The sequence below is a fragment of the Drosophila sechellia genome, unplaced genomic scaffold, assembly GCF_004382195.2.
Source record: "Drosophila sechellia strain sech25 unplaced genomic scaffold, ASM438219v1 U_41, whole genome shotgun sequence".
NCBI lineage: Eukaryota > Metazoa > Arthropoda > Insecta > Diptera > Drosophilidae > Drosophila > Drosophila sechellia.
The window spans coordinates 67,017-83,731 of NW_022611316.1; the positions used below are offsets into that span (position 1 = coordinate 67,017).

The window sequence follows — 16,715 nt, forward strand, 5'->3', positions numbered from 1 at the left end:
TTTAAGTGAGAGGGTATAGTAGTGTAAACGACCGGAATTACGACAGAGGGTTCAAAAACTACTATAGGTAGGCAGTGGTTGCCGACCTCTCATATTGTTCAAAACTTATGTATTCATATGATTTTGGCAATTGTATGAGTAAATTAAATAATATACATATGAAAATGATTAATTATTATATGTATAAGGGAAAAAATGCTGAAATATTCCCACATTCTCTTAGTATTATAGAGAAAATCCATTATAGTGAGAGGGTATAGTAGTGTAAACGACCGGAATTACGACAGAGGGTTCAAAAACTACTATAGGTAGGCAGTGGTTGCCGACCTCTCATATTGTTCAAAACTTATGTATTCATATGAATTTGGCAATTATATGAGTAAATTAAATAATATACATATGAAAATGATTAATTATTATATGTATAAGGGAAAAATATTCCCACATTCTCTTAGTATTATAGAGAAAATCCATTATAGTGAGAGGGTATAGTAGTGTAAACGACCGGAATTACGACAGAGGGTTCAAAAACTACTATAGGTAGGCAGTGGTTGCCGACCTCTCATATTGTTCAAAACTTATGTATTCATATGATTTTGGCAATTATATGATTAAATTAAATAATATACATATGAAAATGGTTAATTATTATATGTATATGGGAAAAAATGCAGAGATATTCCCATATTCTCTTAGTATTATAGAGAAAAGCCATTTAAGTGAGAGGGTATAGTAGTGTAAACGACCGGAATTACGACAGAGGGTTCAAAAACTACTATAGGTAGGCAGTGGTTGCCGACCTCTCATATTGTTCAAAACTTATGTATTCATATGATTTTGGCAATTGTATGAGTAAATTAAATAATATACATATGAAAATGATTAATTATTATATGTATATGGGAAAAAATGCAGAGATATTCCCATATTCTCTTAGTATTATAGAGAAAAGCCATTTAAGTGAGAGGGTATAGTAGTGTAAACCACCGGAATTACGACAGAGGGTTCAAAAACTACTATAGGTAGGCAGTGGTTGCCGACCTCTCATATTGTTCAAAACTTATGTATTCATATGATTTTGGCAATTGTATGAGTAAATTAAATAATATACATATGAAAATGATTAATTATTATATGTATAAGGGAAAAAATGCTGAAATATTCCCACATTCTCTTAGTATTATAGAGAAAATCCATTATAGTGAGAGGGTATAGTAGTGTAAACGACCGGAATTACGACAGAGGGTTCAAAAACTACTATAGGTAGGCAGTGGTTGCCGACCTCTCATATTGTTCAAAACTTATGTATTCATATGATTTTGGCAATTATATGATTAAATTAAATAATATACATATGAAAATGGTTAATTATTATATGTATATGGGAAAAAATGCTGAGATATTCCCATATTCTCTTAGTATTATAGAGAAAAGCCATTTAAGTGAGAGGGTATAGTAGTGTAAACGACCGGAATTACGACAGAGGGTTCAAAAACTACTATAGGTAGGCAGTGGTTGCCGACCTCTCATATTGTTCAAAACTTATGTATTCATATGATTTTGGCAATTGTATGAGTAAATTAAATAATATACATATGAAAATGATTAATTATTATATGTATAAGGGAAAAAATGCTGAAATATTCCCACATTCTCTTAGTATTATAGAGAAAATCCATTATAGTGAGAGGGTATAGTAGTGTAAACGACCGGAATTACGACAGAGGGTTCAAAAACTACTATAGGTAGGCAGTGGTTGCCGACCTCTCATATTGTTCAAAACTTATGTATTCATATGAATTTGGCAATTATATGAGTAAATTAAATAATATACATATGAAAATGATTAATTATTATATGTATAAGGGAAAAAATGCTGAAATATTCCCACATTCTCTTAGTATTATAGAGAAAATCCATTATAGTGAGAGGGTATAGTAGTGTAAACGACCGGAATTACGACAGAGGGTTCAAAAACTACTATAGGTAGGCAGTGGTTGCCGACCTCTCATATTGTTCAAAACTATTGTATTCATATGATTTTGGCAATTATATGATTAAATTAAATAATATACAAATTATAAGTCGTTTGTTTAGTTTGGTTATATTTATTTACCACTCTCCCGTTAGGGCGAGGGTCACAATATTTGGGTATTTATAATTACAAGGCGTAAGCCTCGGAGTATGATTTAAAACTAACTTAAGAATTCAGTCCCGGTTCAACTCCAGGCCTCTGGTCCGCAGCAGAACTGCTGGCAGAAGGCCAGGTCAGCACTTCTGCGTCAGCCCGATCACTCGCTCCGCGAGTGCTCCGTGCGGGCTCGGGGCAATTGCACCTGGAGTACGCGATCAGCAGTTTGTTTAGTGCGCGTGCAGACCACCGGATATGGCCTGCAATTCAGCAGTTTCACTCCGTGAGAACTGCTTGTGTTAACTTCTCCGCCTTTTAAGAGGTCGCCGTCCCGGTGACCCACTTGCTCCACATCACTGTTGTCTCCTGGCTTTGTGTGGCCCCTGGTCTTTAGGTGGTGGTAGCTCAACCAAATGGTGGAGCACAATAGGAAGCCAGCAAGTATGGCGAGGGAATTGCTGAGGAGGGACCCCAAGGTGAGTTTCTCTCTAAGAGTCCCGATGTGGTGAAGGTTCCTCAGACTTAGTTCGTGGAGGAGTGGAAGGCTTAACCTATTCTGATGAGCCGTGACGTTTACAACGGCGATGACCGACACAGCAGGTTTTTTATCTGAATTCCCTAGCTGATTAATGTACCAAGTCCCATTGAGGGCTACCTTTTCGGTGTATGTTACCAGGTAGGTACCCGACACTTTCTGGTCTTTCCCTTGGTTGTCGGTTATGGTCACGTTGGCATCATTCACAATGAGAGTGCCGTGATCTACAATGGTCACCGGATCCAGGTGGCCGGGAAGTGTAGAACAGTGTGCAAAGGCCCCGGAGATTATCTGCTGAGCGCAAGTGCCATTCTGCAGTTCTTTGCAGAAAGTGGCGCCGACCGTCGTCTTGCAGTTCCCGATGTTGATGTTCCGGGATCTGCATTCAGCCACCAGATTTCCGTCGTCGAAGTTCAAGATCTTGTTGTTGTGCTGGACCGGGAAGATTGTAATTTTCTTACATTTAATCTTAGGGTTAGGGAATTTAATTAAAAAGTGTAAAATTTCTGTGTTTTGGAATACGCTTATGCTAGATACTTCTAGTAGCTCTATTAGACTAATGTCAATAGGCTGTTTGTCTCTGAATTCGCCAATATCGGTTTCGTCTAAAATTGATGGACTTACAATGTTCAGTTTTGCTAGGGTTAAGCCCATAAGAATATTTTCTAAATCTGTAATAACAATTCTATTTTTAGCTAAAATGATCTCCAGTAAGTGTGTTTCTTTATTTGTTTCAGTTTTAGAAATTTGATTCATTGTTGTTGCAAGTTCATTCAATCGTGTTTGGAATTTGATATTTAATTCTGTTTGGCTTTCCTCTGTTCTTATTAACTGCTCTTGATTGAATTTTATTTCTTCCCAATCGTTAAAGTCGGGGGTACCGGCAATGACCTTCAGTGCCGTTCCGATCAAATTTAAACTCCTAGCAGTCCTATGGTGGAATCTTAGAGTGGCTACTAATTTGCGAATGTGTGTCAAGTCCGTCATAATTACTGGTGTCCGGTGGTCGTCTGTAAATGTCCTTGTCATTGTCTCTGTCTGATCGGCGTAGTCCTCGTACGTTGTTATGTTTGTCGAGTGTTGCAAGTATCCGTACGATTCCCAGATGACGACTTCACTGTCCTCTATTGGGATGTAGTCTGCGTTCGTATAGTCGTTAAGTCGTACCGTCGCGTCTGTCTTAACAGCTATTAGTATAAGAATTAGAGTGGGATACCGTAACCTAAAAAGATATAAAAAGATTGGAAACGGGGTAAGGACTCTTGCGAAGATGTTTATCGTAGATTGTCCTTGTGGACCACCCTCCCCTTTATTAAGACCGTGGTTCCAAGGTCTGCCTCTATGGTTTCTTCTGAACATAGTGGGGAAAGCTTGTTCCCTAATCGTTTGTTGGTTTTTAAGAACACCTTTTCGCCAACCTGATAGTCCTTGTAGGTTCTATTTTTATTTACTTGATCAAGGGTCTTTTCCTGTGCTTGTTTAATTTTTCTGCTGATTTTTCCTTCGAATACCGCAGACTTCGAGTGGATAATTTCTATCGGTTTTTCATTAGTTATTGAGTGAATTGAATTGTTGTACTTGTTGGTTGCCAACAGAATCAATTCGGTTGTGTCATTTAGGCCAGTTTCCAGCTTTAAGCATCTGGCTATTTCTGCCAGGGTACTGTGAAACCTTTCTACCTGACCGTTTGAGGTGCTGTGCAGAGGAGGGGCGTTGGAAATGGTGATATTAAAATGATTTAGCAACATTGTCTTAATGGTCTCGGAATTTAAGGATCTCTCGTTATCGCAGTAAATGGTTCTTATTTTTGGAAAGAAATTTATTATGTGTAATAGGGGAGATTTTACGTCCACAATAGCCCTCGATGCGACGGTTTGCACTGTGGCAAATTTCGAAAATTTATCAATGCACGTAAGAAAAAGGGTTCCATCTGTTGTAAAGATGTCGATGTGGAGGATTTCCCCCACATAGGAAGGTATAGGTGTTTCTGCTACCGCTTGTTTGGATGGATGACGATTGTATTTAGCCATTGAGCAGGTCTTGCAGTTCAAAGTGGTTTCTGTTGCTAACCGTAGCATCTTAGGAAAAAAATAGTCCCTCAAGATTTGTTTTACGTTTTCTTGTGCTGCTCGGTGAGCTCTGTTGTGCTCTGTTATAACAATTTCTCTCTGCTCAGTTGCATCCGTTATGTCCTGCACAAAGCTTTTCGCATGCTTGAAAGTGGTGCTTGGGAACAATTCAACTAATCGGTGCTGGATAAATGCCAAGATCGGTAGGGAGCAATGTATTGCGTTAACTACTTCAGCATTTACCACGTCTTGTAATGCATTAAGAAGATTTTCTCGTTTAGAAATCCTTATTATGTGCCTCACCTTGCTTTTAAACAAGATGAATGTGTCTACCGAAAAACTGTTTCCTTCTTCGATTATTATTTGATTTCTGAATAAGTTTACCGGGTTGTCCGTTATGTCAATAGTGTAAGTTAGCGACTGTTCGCTGTGTATCGTTGCTACATCCGACTGTTCGTCATTTAGAACGTTTATCTTTTGGCGAGACAGCGCGTCTGCAACAAGATTTTCTTTGCCTGGTTTGTAGACCAATTTGGCGCCGTGATCATCGATAATTCCCTTCCAGCGTTTTAGTTTCGCGTTATGGTTTTTATCCGAGATGGCAAAGGTAAGTGGTTGGTGATCGGTGAAGATCCGCAACCCTTTTACACCGTATAAGTAGTTTCGGAGGTTTTTCAGTGCCCAAACTATGGCGAGGAGCTCTCGCTCGTTGGTTGCATAATTTTTTTCACTATCTCTAAGGGCGCGTGATATCATTGTGATCGGGCGGCCGTCTTGAGATAGTACCGCTCCTAGACCAAAACCTGACGCATCCGTTGTCAAATCAAATGGTCTCTTAAAGTCTGGGTATGAAAGCAGCACGTCTTCCGATGCCAAGATTTCTCTCAACCTGTTGAACGTTTCCTTCTGTTCTTTGGTCATATCGATGTCGATTTTCCTTGACTGATATTTGCTTGCTTTTCCATTTTCTCCCTTTAGGATATTCGTTAAAGGCCTTGCGATTGTCGCAAAGTCTTTTATAAAGCACCTATAGTAGCTTGCTAGCCCCAGAAATGATCTGAGTTCGAAAAGCGTTTTAGGTAAAGGGAATTCTTTTATGGCTTTGACCTTTTCAGGTGAGGTTCGTAGACCCCCTTGCGACACTATGAACCCCAAGTATTCAACGCTCTTTTTAAAGAACTTTGATTTCTCTTGGGATACTCTCATGCCTGCCTCCAAGAGTTTTCTTAAAACCCAATCCACGTCCTTAACGTGGTCTTCCTTTGTTTTGGAGAATATTATGACGTCATCGACGTACACGTAGCATATTTTTGAAATTCCATCTCTTAGGACGTCGTCAATGGCCCTTTGGAAAATGCTTGGGGCATTTTTAAGCCCAAATGGTAATCTACAAAATTCGTACTTGCCGTTGTTTATTGAAAATGCCGTCTTTTCTCTGTCTTTTTCTGCCAGCTCTATCTGGTGAAAGCCTGACTTAAGATCAAGTGTCGTAAAAAATTTTGACTCTCCCATATTTGACAGTATTGTCGAAATTGTTGGGATAGGGTATTTATCGTCAACCGTTCTCTGGTTTAGTTTCCTAAAATCGATAACTAGTCGCTTCTTTTTTACCCCATTTTGGTCTGTTCCCTTTTTATCTACAACCCAGGTCGGGTTGTTGTAGGGAGATTCGGATGGCCTTATTACGCCGTCCGCTAGAAGTTGTTTAACCTCTGCATTGACGAATTCGGTCACACCCATGGGATGCGGGTATGATTTTGAGTATACCGGCTCCCCATCTGTTTTAATTGTGGCGATAGTATTTATATTGAATGGTAATGCCTCGTCTGGGTCAGCGAAGGCTTTGTGATTTTTAACTATCATTTTATCGAACGAGTTTTTAATAGCAAGAGGAACGTCTCCATCGTCGATTTTAATGAAGTTAACGTTTTCCGCCCTAGCAAACTGGATCTTTTCAGTTCCGTTACTAGTATTTAAAACATTTCCAGTAAAATCAAGTTTCGCATTTACTTGTTTAAGTAAGTCGAGACCAATAATACCGCCAAAGTCTTTAAGATTGTTCAGAATAAAGAAGGGTGTCTTTACGTTAAACACCGAAACCATACATTTTTTATTGATTTTGGTAAAGCCATGAATTGACTTTACAGTAAAGGGTTTTTCCGCTGCCACGACGCCTTTCAGCCCCGGGAGTGGAGTAATATAATTTTTTGAGGTGCCTGTATCTAGTAATAGTTTTATTTCTCCTCCTGCCACCGTACGTGTAATGTAAGGGAGCAGGGACTTTACCCTAAAAAATTGCAGGAGTCCTCTGCATCCAGCTCGTCCTGTATTTCTATGGCGCTTGCCTGAGCAACGGAGTCATAATCTTCTTCGTCGGTGTTTTCTTCCGGCATGAAGTTGATTTTTTGCTGAGACCGTGCCGACCGCCCTCTTTGCCATGTTGTGGTTTGTTTGGACCTGAAGGAAGGGTCAACTTCCATTGGCTTTAGCGCCGGTTGGCTTTGGCCATTACCTGCACTGTTGTGTGGCCCTTGCTTAAAGGAACCGCTTGGATTGTTTGCTCCCTTTAGAGTTCTAACAAAATGGGGGTTCTTTTTAATCGCCCCCGAATTTTTGTTGGGTTCTCCGTATGACTGCGAACTTTTCCAACCTGCTTGTTTCTGGTTGTTTGGCCTATAGGCTCTTTCTTCGTTATGTCGGGCGAACGTGGCCGCGAAAATACTTCTGTCGTTACTTGACTCAGCTTCTTGAGCTAACGCCAATGCTGATGGCAAGTCCCGCGGTTGTGCCGGAAAAACGGCAATTTTTAATGATTTCTTTAAGCCAGATATGAACGCGTGTAAAGCGTCATCCCTGTGTTGCTCATTAAGGACGGCCGCTGCGGCTGAGTCGTGTGTCATTATTGTTTTGTTTGTAAGAAGCGTTAGCTTCCGTTCTATCTCATCATAGTATTTGAGTAGGGGTAACTCTCCCTGCCTTGACAAACTTAATTCTTGTTTTATTACGTGTGCCGGAGTTTTGTCCGCATACGTGAAGTCTAAGCGCGCTATTATGGCGTGAAAATTAAATACCGTGTTAAATGAGGCTAATACAGCAGACGCTGGGCCTCTTACTTTATTTTTTAGGATTCCGACGGCCTGATAATGTCGGCTGCTACCTTCGTAAGGCGCAAATATTTGTAGGCTGCAGTGGCGGCCTGTCTCCAGGAAACATAATTTTCCTGCTTGCCGTCAAATTCTGGAACAGACTTGACCATATCAAGGGGCTCACTACACTCAATGTTTGGATTCAATTCGATTTCTTGGAATGTCTGGATTTTCGGTTTTTTATTTTTAAGTAAACTTAACTCCCCCATAATTGCGGTCAGTTTTGCTTCGAATAGTTCTTCCTGCCTTTGAAGTGCGCAGGCTATGGCAGCCTCCATATTCGCAATTTGTTCCGCCTGCATTTCTGTTGCCTTACTGTTTGACGAAATTTCAATTCTATTTATTTCTGGCACTTTTCTATGTAAAAGTTCTAGGACTTCTTCGTCTGAGGAAATGTTCCCAGTATCCCTATACATGAGACAGTTCTTTATGTAAAAAATTTTGCGCGTGTTATAGAACTAAATCAAGAGTTTGTAGAATATTAATTATACGTATTTGTTGTATTTCTTAGCAAGAGTTGAATATCAAATTAATTTGTGGTTCGCTAAAATTTCAACTCCACAACTTGCTGGATATCATTTAGTTGGTTGGTGTATTTTTTTTACTATTCTTTATTTAAATTTTCTAACACATGAGACCGTATTTATTAGCGAACTTTTGGACAAAAAGCCTACTCACATGTTAATAAATTAATTTTATTGTCGAGGTGTATTTCCGACGGCTTTCCTTCGCCACCAGTTGCTGCTGCTGTCGTCGCTGCCGATGCCGCTTCTGCCTCTCTATTTGGTTAAGAATTTTCCGCTTGGTGAAAGTTGGGACCTTTTCCTCTCGGGTGGTTTTTTTTTTTTTTTTTTTTTTGATTCGATCTGTCCAATTTATTTAATTTTTTGTGATTTTAGTTTTTTCACTTTTTATCTTTTCACTTCGGGTGATTGTTTTTTTTCTCGCGAATTCCGTCTCGCGTGAGTCCGATTTCTTCGTTGGGCGACAATTATAAGTCGTTTGTTTAGTTTGGTTATATTTATTTACCACTCTCCCGTTAGGGCGAGGGTCACAATATTTGGGTATTTATAATTACAAGGCGTAAGCCTCGGAGTATGATTTAAAACTAACTTAAGAATTCAGTCCCGGTTCAACTCCAGGCCTCTGGTCCGCAGCAGAACTGCTGGCAGAAGGCCAGGTCAGCACTTCTGCGTCAGCCCGATCACTCGCTCCGCGAGTGCTCCGTGCGGGCTCGGGGCAATTGCACCTGGAGTACGCGATCAGCAGTTTGTTTAGTGCGCGTGCAGACCACCGGATATGGCCTGCAATTCAGCAGTTTCACTCCGTGAGAACTGCTTGTGTTAACTTACATATGAAAATGATTAATTATTATATGTATAAGGGAAAAAATGCTGAAATATTCCCACATTCTCTTAGTATTATAGAGAAAATCCATTATAGTGAGAGGGTATAGTAGTGTAAACGACCGGAATTACGACAGAGGGTTCAAAAACTACTATAGGTAGGCAGTGGTTGCCGACCTCTCATATTGTTCAAAACTTATGTATTCATATGATTTTGGCAATTATATGATTAAATTAAATAATATACATATGAAAATGGTTAATTATTATATGTATATGGGAAAAAATGCTGAGATATTCCCATATTCTCTTAGTATTATAGAGAAAAGCCATTATAGTGAGAGGGTATAGTAGTGTAAACGACCGGAATTACGACAGAGGGTTCAAAAACTACTATAGGTAGGCAGTGGTTGCCGACCTCTCATATTGTTCAAAACATATGTATTCATATGATTTTGGCAATAATATGAGTAAATTAAATAATAAACATATAAAAATTAATATTTATTATATGTATAAAAAAAAAAAATAATCATATTATATATGAATAATGGAAAAAAAATGAAATGTTCCTATAATCTCTTAATATATAAGAGAATAGACCGTATGTTGGGTGGCAAACGGAATTGAAAATACCCGCTTTGAGGACAGTGGGTTCAAAAACTACTATAGGTAGGCAGTGGTTGCCGACCTCCCGCATTATTCGAAATATTTATTTCGGATTATGTTTATATTGGTTACATAAAATAAAGTATATTATTATCCGTACAAATTTGTTTCTCAGTTCTATAGAACACGGGACTTGGCTCCGCGGATAATAGGAATATACGCTTTTTAGATAATATCGTTGAAACAAAAGTCAAGTTTCTATTATATATAGAATAACAAATCGTTTCCATATATTATCGTTAATTTTTGGAGGCAGGCAAATATTAATTTATTACCTGCCGTATAGTTGGATTATTATATCGTTACGGTATAATACAAATATGGATTCTTATGAAAGAAATATAAAATTATATATTAAATGTGGAAATATTATCATATGCGCTTGGTTTTATGTTATATATTACCAGAGAGATATATGAAAAGAGATAAATTTTAAATTTATCTTCAAAATGCAAATGATTTAACTTAATATTTATATTGGTTAAACAAAAATTGTACATGTGTGGATACAATAATTATGTATGTTGGAAATAAAATGATATTTTATAATGAAATATGTATATATAAAAGATAAAATTATAGAAACATATATATTACAATAATTATATGAAATTCTTGTTATATTGGTAAAACAAGTATAAATTAAAAATGAAAATATGGATTACGAATGCTATATAAAAATGGCCGTAATCGAATAGATTTTTTACTTATATTTATATATTTAAAATTTTACCCAAAGGCGAAATATTGAATTTTATTCAATATAATAAAAATCATGGAATTATATAAAGTGAAAAATCTATATATCTATTATATTGCTTATTTCGATTCAAAAAATATGAATGGAATATGAAGGAAAAACATTATTCTGGTTGATCCTGCCAGTAGTTATATGCTTGTCTCAAAGATTAAGCCATGCATGTCTAAGTACACACGAATTAAAAGTGAAACCGCAAAAGGCTCATTATATCAGTTATGGTTCCTTAGATCGTTAACAGTTACTTGGATAACTGTGGTAATTCTAGAGCTAATACATGCAATTAAAACATGAACCTTATGGGACATGTGCTTTTATTAGGCTAAAACCAAGCGATCGCAAGATCGTTATATTGGTTGAACTCTAGATAACATGCAGATCGTATGGTCTTGTACCGACGACAGATCTTTCAAATGTCTGCCCTATCAACTTTTGATGGTAGTATCTAGGACTACCATGGTTGCAACGGGTAACGGGAAATCAGGGTTCGATTCCGGAGAGGGAGCCTGAGAAACGGCTACCACATCTAAGGAAGGCAGCAGGCGCGTAAATTACCCACTCCCAGCTCGGGAGGTAGTGACGAAAAATAACAATACAGGACTCATATCCGAGGCCCTGTAATTGGAATGAGTACACTTTAAATCCTTTAACAAGGACCAATTGGAGGGCAAGTCTGGTGCCAGCAGCCGCGGTAATTCCAGCTCCAATAGCGTATATTAAAGTTGTTGCGGTTAAAACGTTCGTAGTTGAACTTGTGCTTCATACGGGTAGTACAACTTACAATTGTGGTTAGTACTATACCTTTATGTATGTAAGCGTATTACCGGTGGAGTTCTTATATGTGATTAAATACTTGTATTTTTTCATATGTTCCTCCTATTTTAAAACCTGCACTAGTGCTCTTAAACGAGTGTTATTGTGGGCCGGTACTATTACTTTGAACAAATTAGAGTGCTTAAAGCAGGCTTCAAATGCCTGAATATTCTGTGCATGGGATAATGAAATAAGACCTCTGTTCTGCTTTCATTGGTTTTCAGATCAAGAGGTAATGATTAATAGAAGCAGTTTGGGGGCATTAGTATTACGACGCGAGAGGTGAAATTCTTGGACCGTCGTAAGACTAACTTAAGCGAAAGCATTTGCCAAAGATGTTTTCATTAATCAAGAACGAAAGTTAGAGGTTCGAAGGCGATCAGATACCGCCCTAGTTCTAACCATAAACGATGCCAGCTAGCAATTGGGTGTAGCTACTTTTATGGCTCTCTCAGTCGCTTCCCGGGAAACCAAAGCTTTTGGGCTCCGGGGGAAGTATGGTTGCAAAGCTGAAACTTAAAGGAATTGACGGAAGGGCACCACCAGGAGTGGAGCCTGCGGCTTAATTTGACTCAACACGGGAAAACTTACCAGGTCCGAACATAAGTGTGTAAGACAGATTGATAGCTCTTTCTCGAATCTATGGGTGGTGGTGCATGGCCGTTCTTAGTTCGTGGAGTGATTTGTCTGGTTAATTCCGATAACGAACGAGACTCAAATATATTAAATAGATATCTTCAGGATTATGGTGCTGAAGCTTATGTAGCCTTCATTCATGGTGGCAGTAAAATGTTTATTGTGTTTGAATGTGTTTATGTAAGTGGAGCCGTACCTGTTGGTTTGTCCCATTATAAGGACACTAGCTTCTTAAATGGACAAATTGCGTCTAGCAATAATGAGATTGAGCAATAACAGGTCTGTGTTGCCCTTAGATGTCCTGGGCTGCACGCGCGCTACAATGAAAGTATCAACGTGTATTTCCTAGACCGAGAGGTCCGGGTAAACCGCTGAACCACTTTCATGCTTGGGATTGTGAACTGAAACTGTTCACATGAACTTGGAATTCCCAGTAAGTGTGAGTCATTAATTCGCATTGATTACGTCCCTGCCCTTTGTACACACCCCCCGTCGCTACTACCGATTGAATTATTTAGTGAGGTCTCCGGACGTGATCACTGTGACGCCTTGCGTGTTACGGTTGTTTCGCAAAAGTTGACCGAACTTGATTATTTAGAGGAAGTAAAAGTCGTAACAAGGTTTCCGTAGGTGAACCTGCGGAAGGATCATTATTGTATAATATCCTTATCGTTAATAAATATTTGTTATAATACAAATAAATACAATTTACCAAAATAAAAATATTACAAAATGATTCCACGGAATCAAAAGTTAAAGTCAAAATAAAATGAAGATGGCTTTTATTTTATATGTGGGGCTTGGCAACCTCATAAAAAGACTTTAACATTATTAATGTTGCTGTGCGTATTTGTGGCAGTACTTACTACAACAACGGCGTTTCCTATAAAAACAAATTCTCGAAAATGGAAATCGAAGAAACTAAACTAAATTCGAAAGTAGAAGTCGAATTAAAATAAAAATAATTTTGAATGTGTGGTAATCAAAATAAGTGTGTGTGTATATGGACCATAATATACACGCGTTGCGAATATGTATTGTTCATCTATGTTATGAGCATACGTTGGCTAATGCAACAACCTAAAATATACAATGTTTGTACCTGTCATCCATCAGGTTAATGTTTTATATAAATTTTGCAGTATGTGTCACCCAAAATAGCAAACCATAACCAGATTATTATGATACATAATGCTTATATGAAACTAAGACATTTCGCAACATTTATTTTAGGTATAAAAATAAATTTATTGAAGGAATTGATATATGCCAGTAAAATGGTGTATTTTTAATTTCTTTCAATAAAAACAATATTGACATTATATAAAATTGAATTATAAAACTCTAAGCGGTGGATCACTCGGCTCATGGGTCGATGAAGAACGCAGCAAACTGTGCGTCATCGTGTGAACTGCAGGACACATGAACATCGACATTTTGAACGCATATCGCAGTCCATGCTGTTATGTACTTTAATTAATTTTATAGTGCTGATTGGACTACATATGGTTGAGGGTTGTAAGACTATGCTAATTAAGTTGTTTATAAATTTTTTATAAGCATATGGTATATTATTGGATTAAATAATGATTTTATTCATAATATTAAAAAAGAAATAAAAAACATTATCTCACATTTGAATGTGAAAAACGAAGAGAAATATTTTCTTTTTCAATCAAATAATACTGAGAAATGTCTAGCATAAAAATTGAAATATTTTTCATCTAGAATTGTCTCTTATTAATGATTCGGAAAAAGAAAAATCTTGGTTTTGTTATTATTCTTCGTTGGTTCGTTAAATGGATAAAAAATGACTTTGCTTACAAGAACTATTGGAACTATTTATAACGAATTTAATTGATTGTTTTATCATTTATATATAAAGAATTTATGGCAAATATAGTTATATATACAACCTCAACTCATATGGGACTACCCCCTGAATTTAAGCATATTAATTAGGGGAGGAAAAGAAACTAACAAGGATTTTCTTAGTAGCGGCGAGCGAAAAGAAAACAGTTCAGCACTAAGTCACTTTGTCTATATGGCAAATGTGAGATGCAGTGTATGGAGCGTCAATATTCTAGTATGAGAAATTAATGATTTAAGTCCTTCTTAAATGAGGCCATTTACCCATAGAGGGTGCCAGGCCCGTATAACGTTAATGATTGCTAGATGATGTTCCAAAGAGTCGTGTTGCTGATAGTGCAGCACTAAGTGGGTGGTAAACTTCATCTAAAACTAAATATAACCATGAGACCGATAGTAAAACAAGTACCGTGAGGGAAAGTTGAAAAGAACTCTGAATAGAGAGTTAAACAGTACGTGAAACTGCTTAGAGTTAAGCCCGATGAACCTGAATATCCGTTATGGAAAATTCATCATTAAAATTGTAATATTTAAATAATATTATTAAGAATAATGTGCATTTTTTCCATATAAGGACATTGTAATCTATTAGCATATCCCAAATTTATCATAAATATAACTTATAGTTTATTCCAATTAAATTGCTTGCATTTTAACACAGAATAAATGTTATTAATTTGATAAAGTGCTGATAGATTTATATTATTACAGAGCGTTAATTTTTCGGAATTATATAATGGCATAATTATCATTGATTTTGTGTTTATTATATGCTCTTGTATGATTAACAATGCGAAAGATTCAGGATACCTTCGGAACCCGTCTTGAAACACGGACCAAGGAGTCTAACATATGTGCAAGTTATTGGGATGTAAACCTAATAGCGTAATTAACTTGACTAAAATGGGATTAGTTTTTTAGCTATTTATAGCTAATTAACACAATCCCGGGGCGTTCTATATAGTTATGTATAATGTATATTTATATTATTTATGCCTCTAACTGGAACGTACCTTGAGCATATATGCTGTGGCCGAAAGATGGTGAACTATACTTGATCAGGTTGAAGTCAGGGGAAACCCTGATGGAAGACCGAAACAGTTCTGACGTGCAAATCGATTGTCAGAATTGAGTATAGGGGCGAAAGACCAATCGAACCATCTAGTAGCTGGTTCCTTCCGAAGTTTCCCTCAGGATAGCTGGTGCATTTTAATATTATATAAAATAATCTTATCTGGTAAAGCGAATGATTAGAGGCCTTAGGTCGAAACGATCTTAACCTATTCTCAAACTTTAAATGGGTAAGAACCTTAACTTTCTTGATATGAAGTTCAAGGTTATGATATAATGTGCCCAGTGGGCCATTTTGGTAAGCAGAACTGGCGCTGTGGGATGACCAAACGTAATGTTACGGTGCCCAAATTAACAACTCATGCAGATACCATGAAAGGCTTGGTTGCTTAAAAACAGGACGGTGATCATGGAAGTCGAAATCCGCTAAGGAGTGTGTAACAACTCACCTGCCGAAGCAACTAGCCTTAAAATGGATGGCGCTTAAGTTGTATACCTATACATTACCGCTAAAGTAGATGATTTATATTACTTGTGATATAAATTTTGAAACTTTAGTGAGTAGGAAGGTACAATGGTATGCGTAGAAGTGTTTGGCGTAAGCTGCATGGAGCTGCCATTGGTACAGATCTTGGTGGTAGTAGCAATAATCGAATGAGACCTTGGAGGACTGAATGGAGAAGGGTTTCGTGTGAACAGTGGTTGATCACGAGTTAGTCGGTCCTAAGTTCAAGGCGAAAGCCGAAAATTTTCAAGTAAAACAAAAATGCCTAACTATATAAACAAAGCGAATATAATACACTTGAATAATTTTGAACGAAAGGGAATACGGTTCCAATTCGTAACCTGTTGAGTATCCGTTTGTTATTAAATATGGGCCTCGTGCTCATCCTGGCAACAGGAACGACCATAAAGAAGCCGTCGAGAGATATCGGAAGAGTTTTCTTTTCTGTTTTATAGCCGTACTACATGGAAGTCTTTCGCAGAGAGATATGGTAGATGGGCTAGAAGAGCATGACATATACTGTTGTGTCGATATTTTCTCCTCGGACCTTGAAAATTTATGGTGGGGACACGCAAACTTCTCAACAGGCCGTACCAATATCCGCAGCTGGTCTCCAAGGTGAAGAGTCTCTAGTCGATAGAATAATGTAGGTAAGGGAAGTCGGCAAATTAGATCCGTAACTTCGGGATAAGGATTGGCTCTGAAGATTGAGATAGTCGGGCTTGATTGGGAAACAATAACATGGTTTATGTGCTCGTTCTGGGTAATAGAGTTTCTAGCATTTATGTTAGTTACTTGTTCCCGGATAGTTTAGTTACGTAGCCAATTGTGGAACTTTCTTGCTAAAATTTTTAAGAATACTATTTGGGTTAAACCAATTAGTTCTTATCAATTATAACGATTATCAATTAAAATCAATTCAGAACTGGCACGGACTTGGGGAATCCGACGTCTAATTAAAACAAAGCATTGTGATGGCCCTAGCGGGTGTTGACACAATGTGATTTGCCCAGTGCTCTGAATGTCAAAGTGAAGAAATTCAAGTAAGCGCGGGTCAACGGCGGGATTACCCCTGGGGATCAGGGGTAATTGCGAGAGAGGGAGTATTTTTCTGTAATTCGTAAGTCATATATGGTGTGCGGAAGGGGAATTTTCTCTGTAACTCACA

At 37.7% G+C, this 16,715-nt stretch overlaps 2 non-coding genes across 2 annotated transcripts; both read left to right on the plus strand.

Moving 5' to 3' along the window:
• The first annotated feature begins 10,761 nt into the window (after nucleotides 1-10,761).
• Nucleotides 10,762-12,755, plus strand: LOC116803285. Its single transcript, XR_004363524.1, has one exon. It is a non-coding gene; the product is annotated as a small subunit ribosomal RNA (ribosomal RNA).
• Nucleotides 12,756-13,442: 687 nt separating this feature from the next.
• On the plus strand, nucleotides 13,443-13,621 carry LOC116803290. Its single transcript, XR_004363527.1, has one exon. It is a non-coding gene; the product is annotated as a 5.8S ribosomal RNA (ribosomal RNA).
• Nucleotides 13,622-16,715: the final 3,094 nt, after the last annotated feature.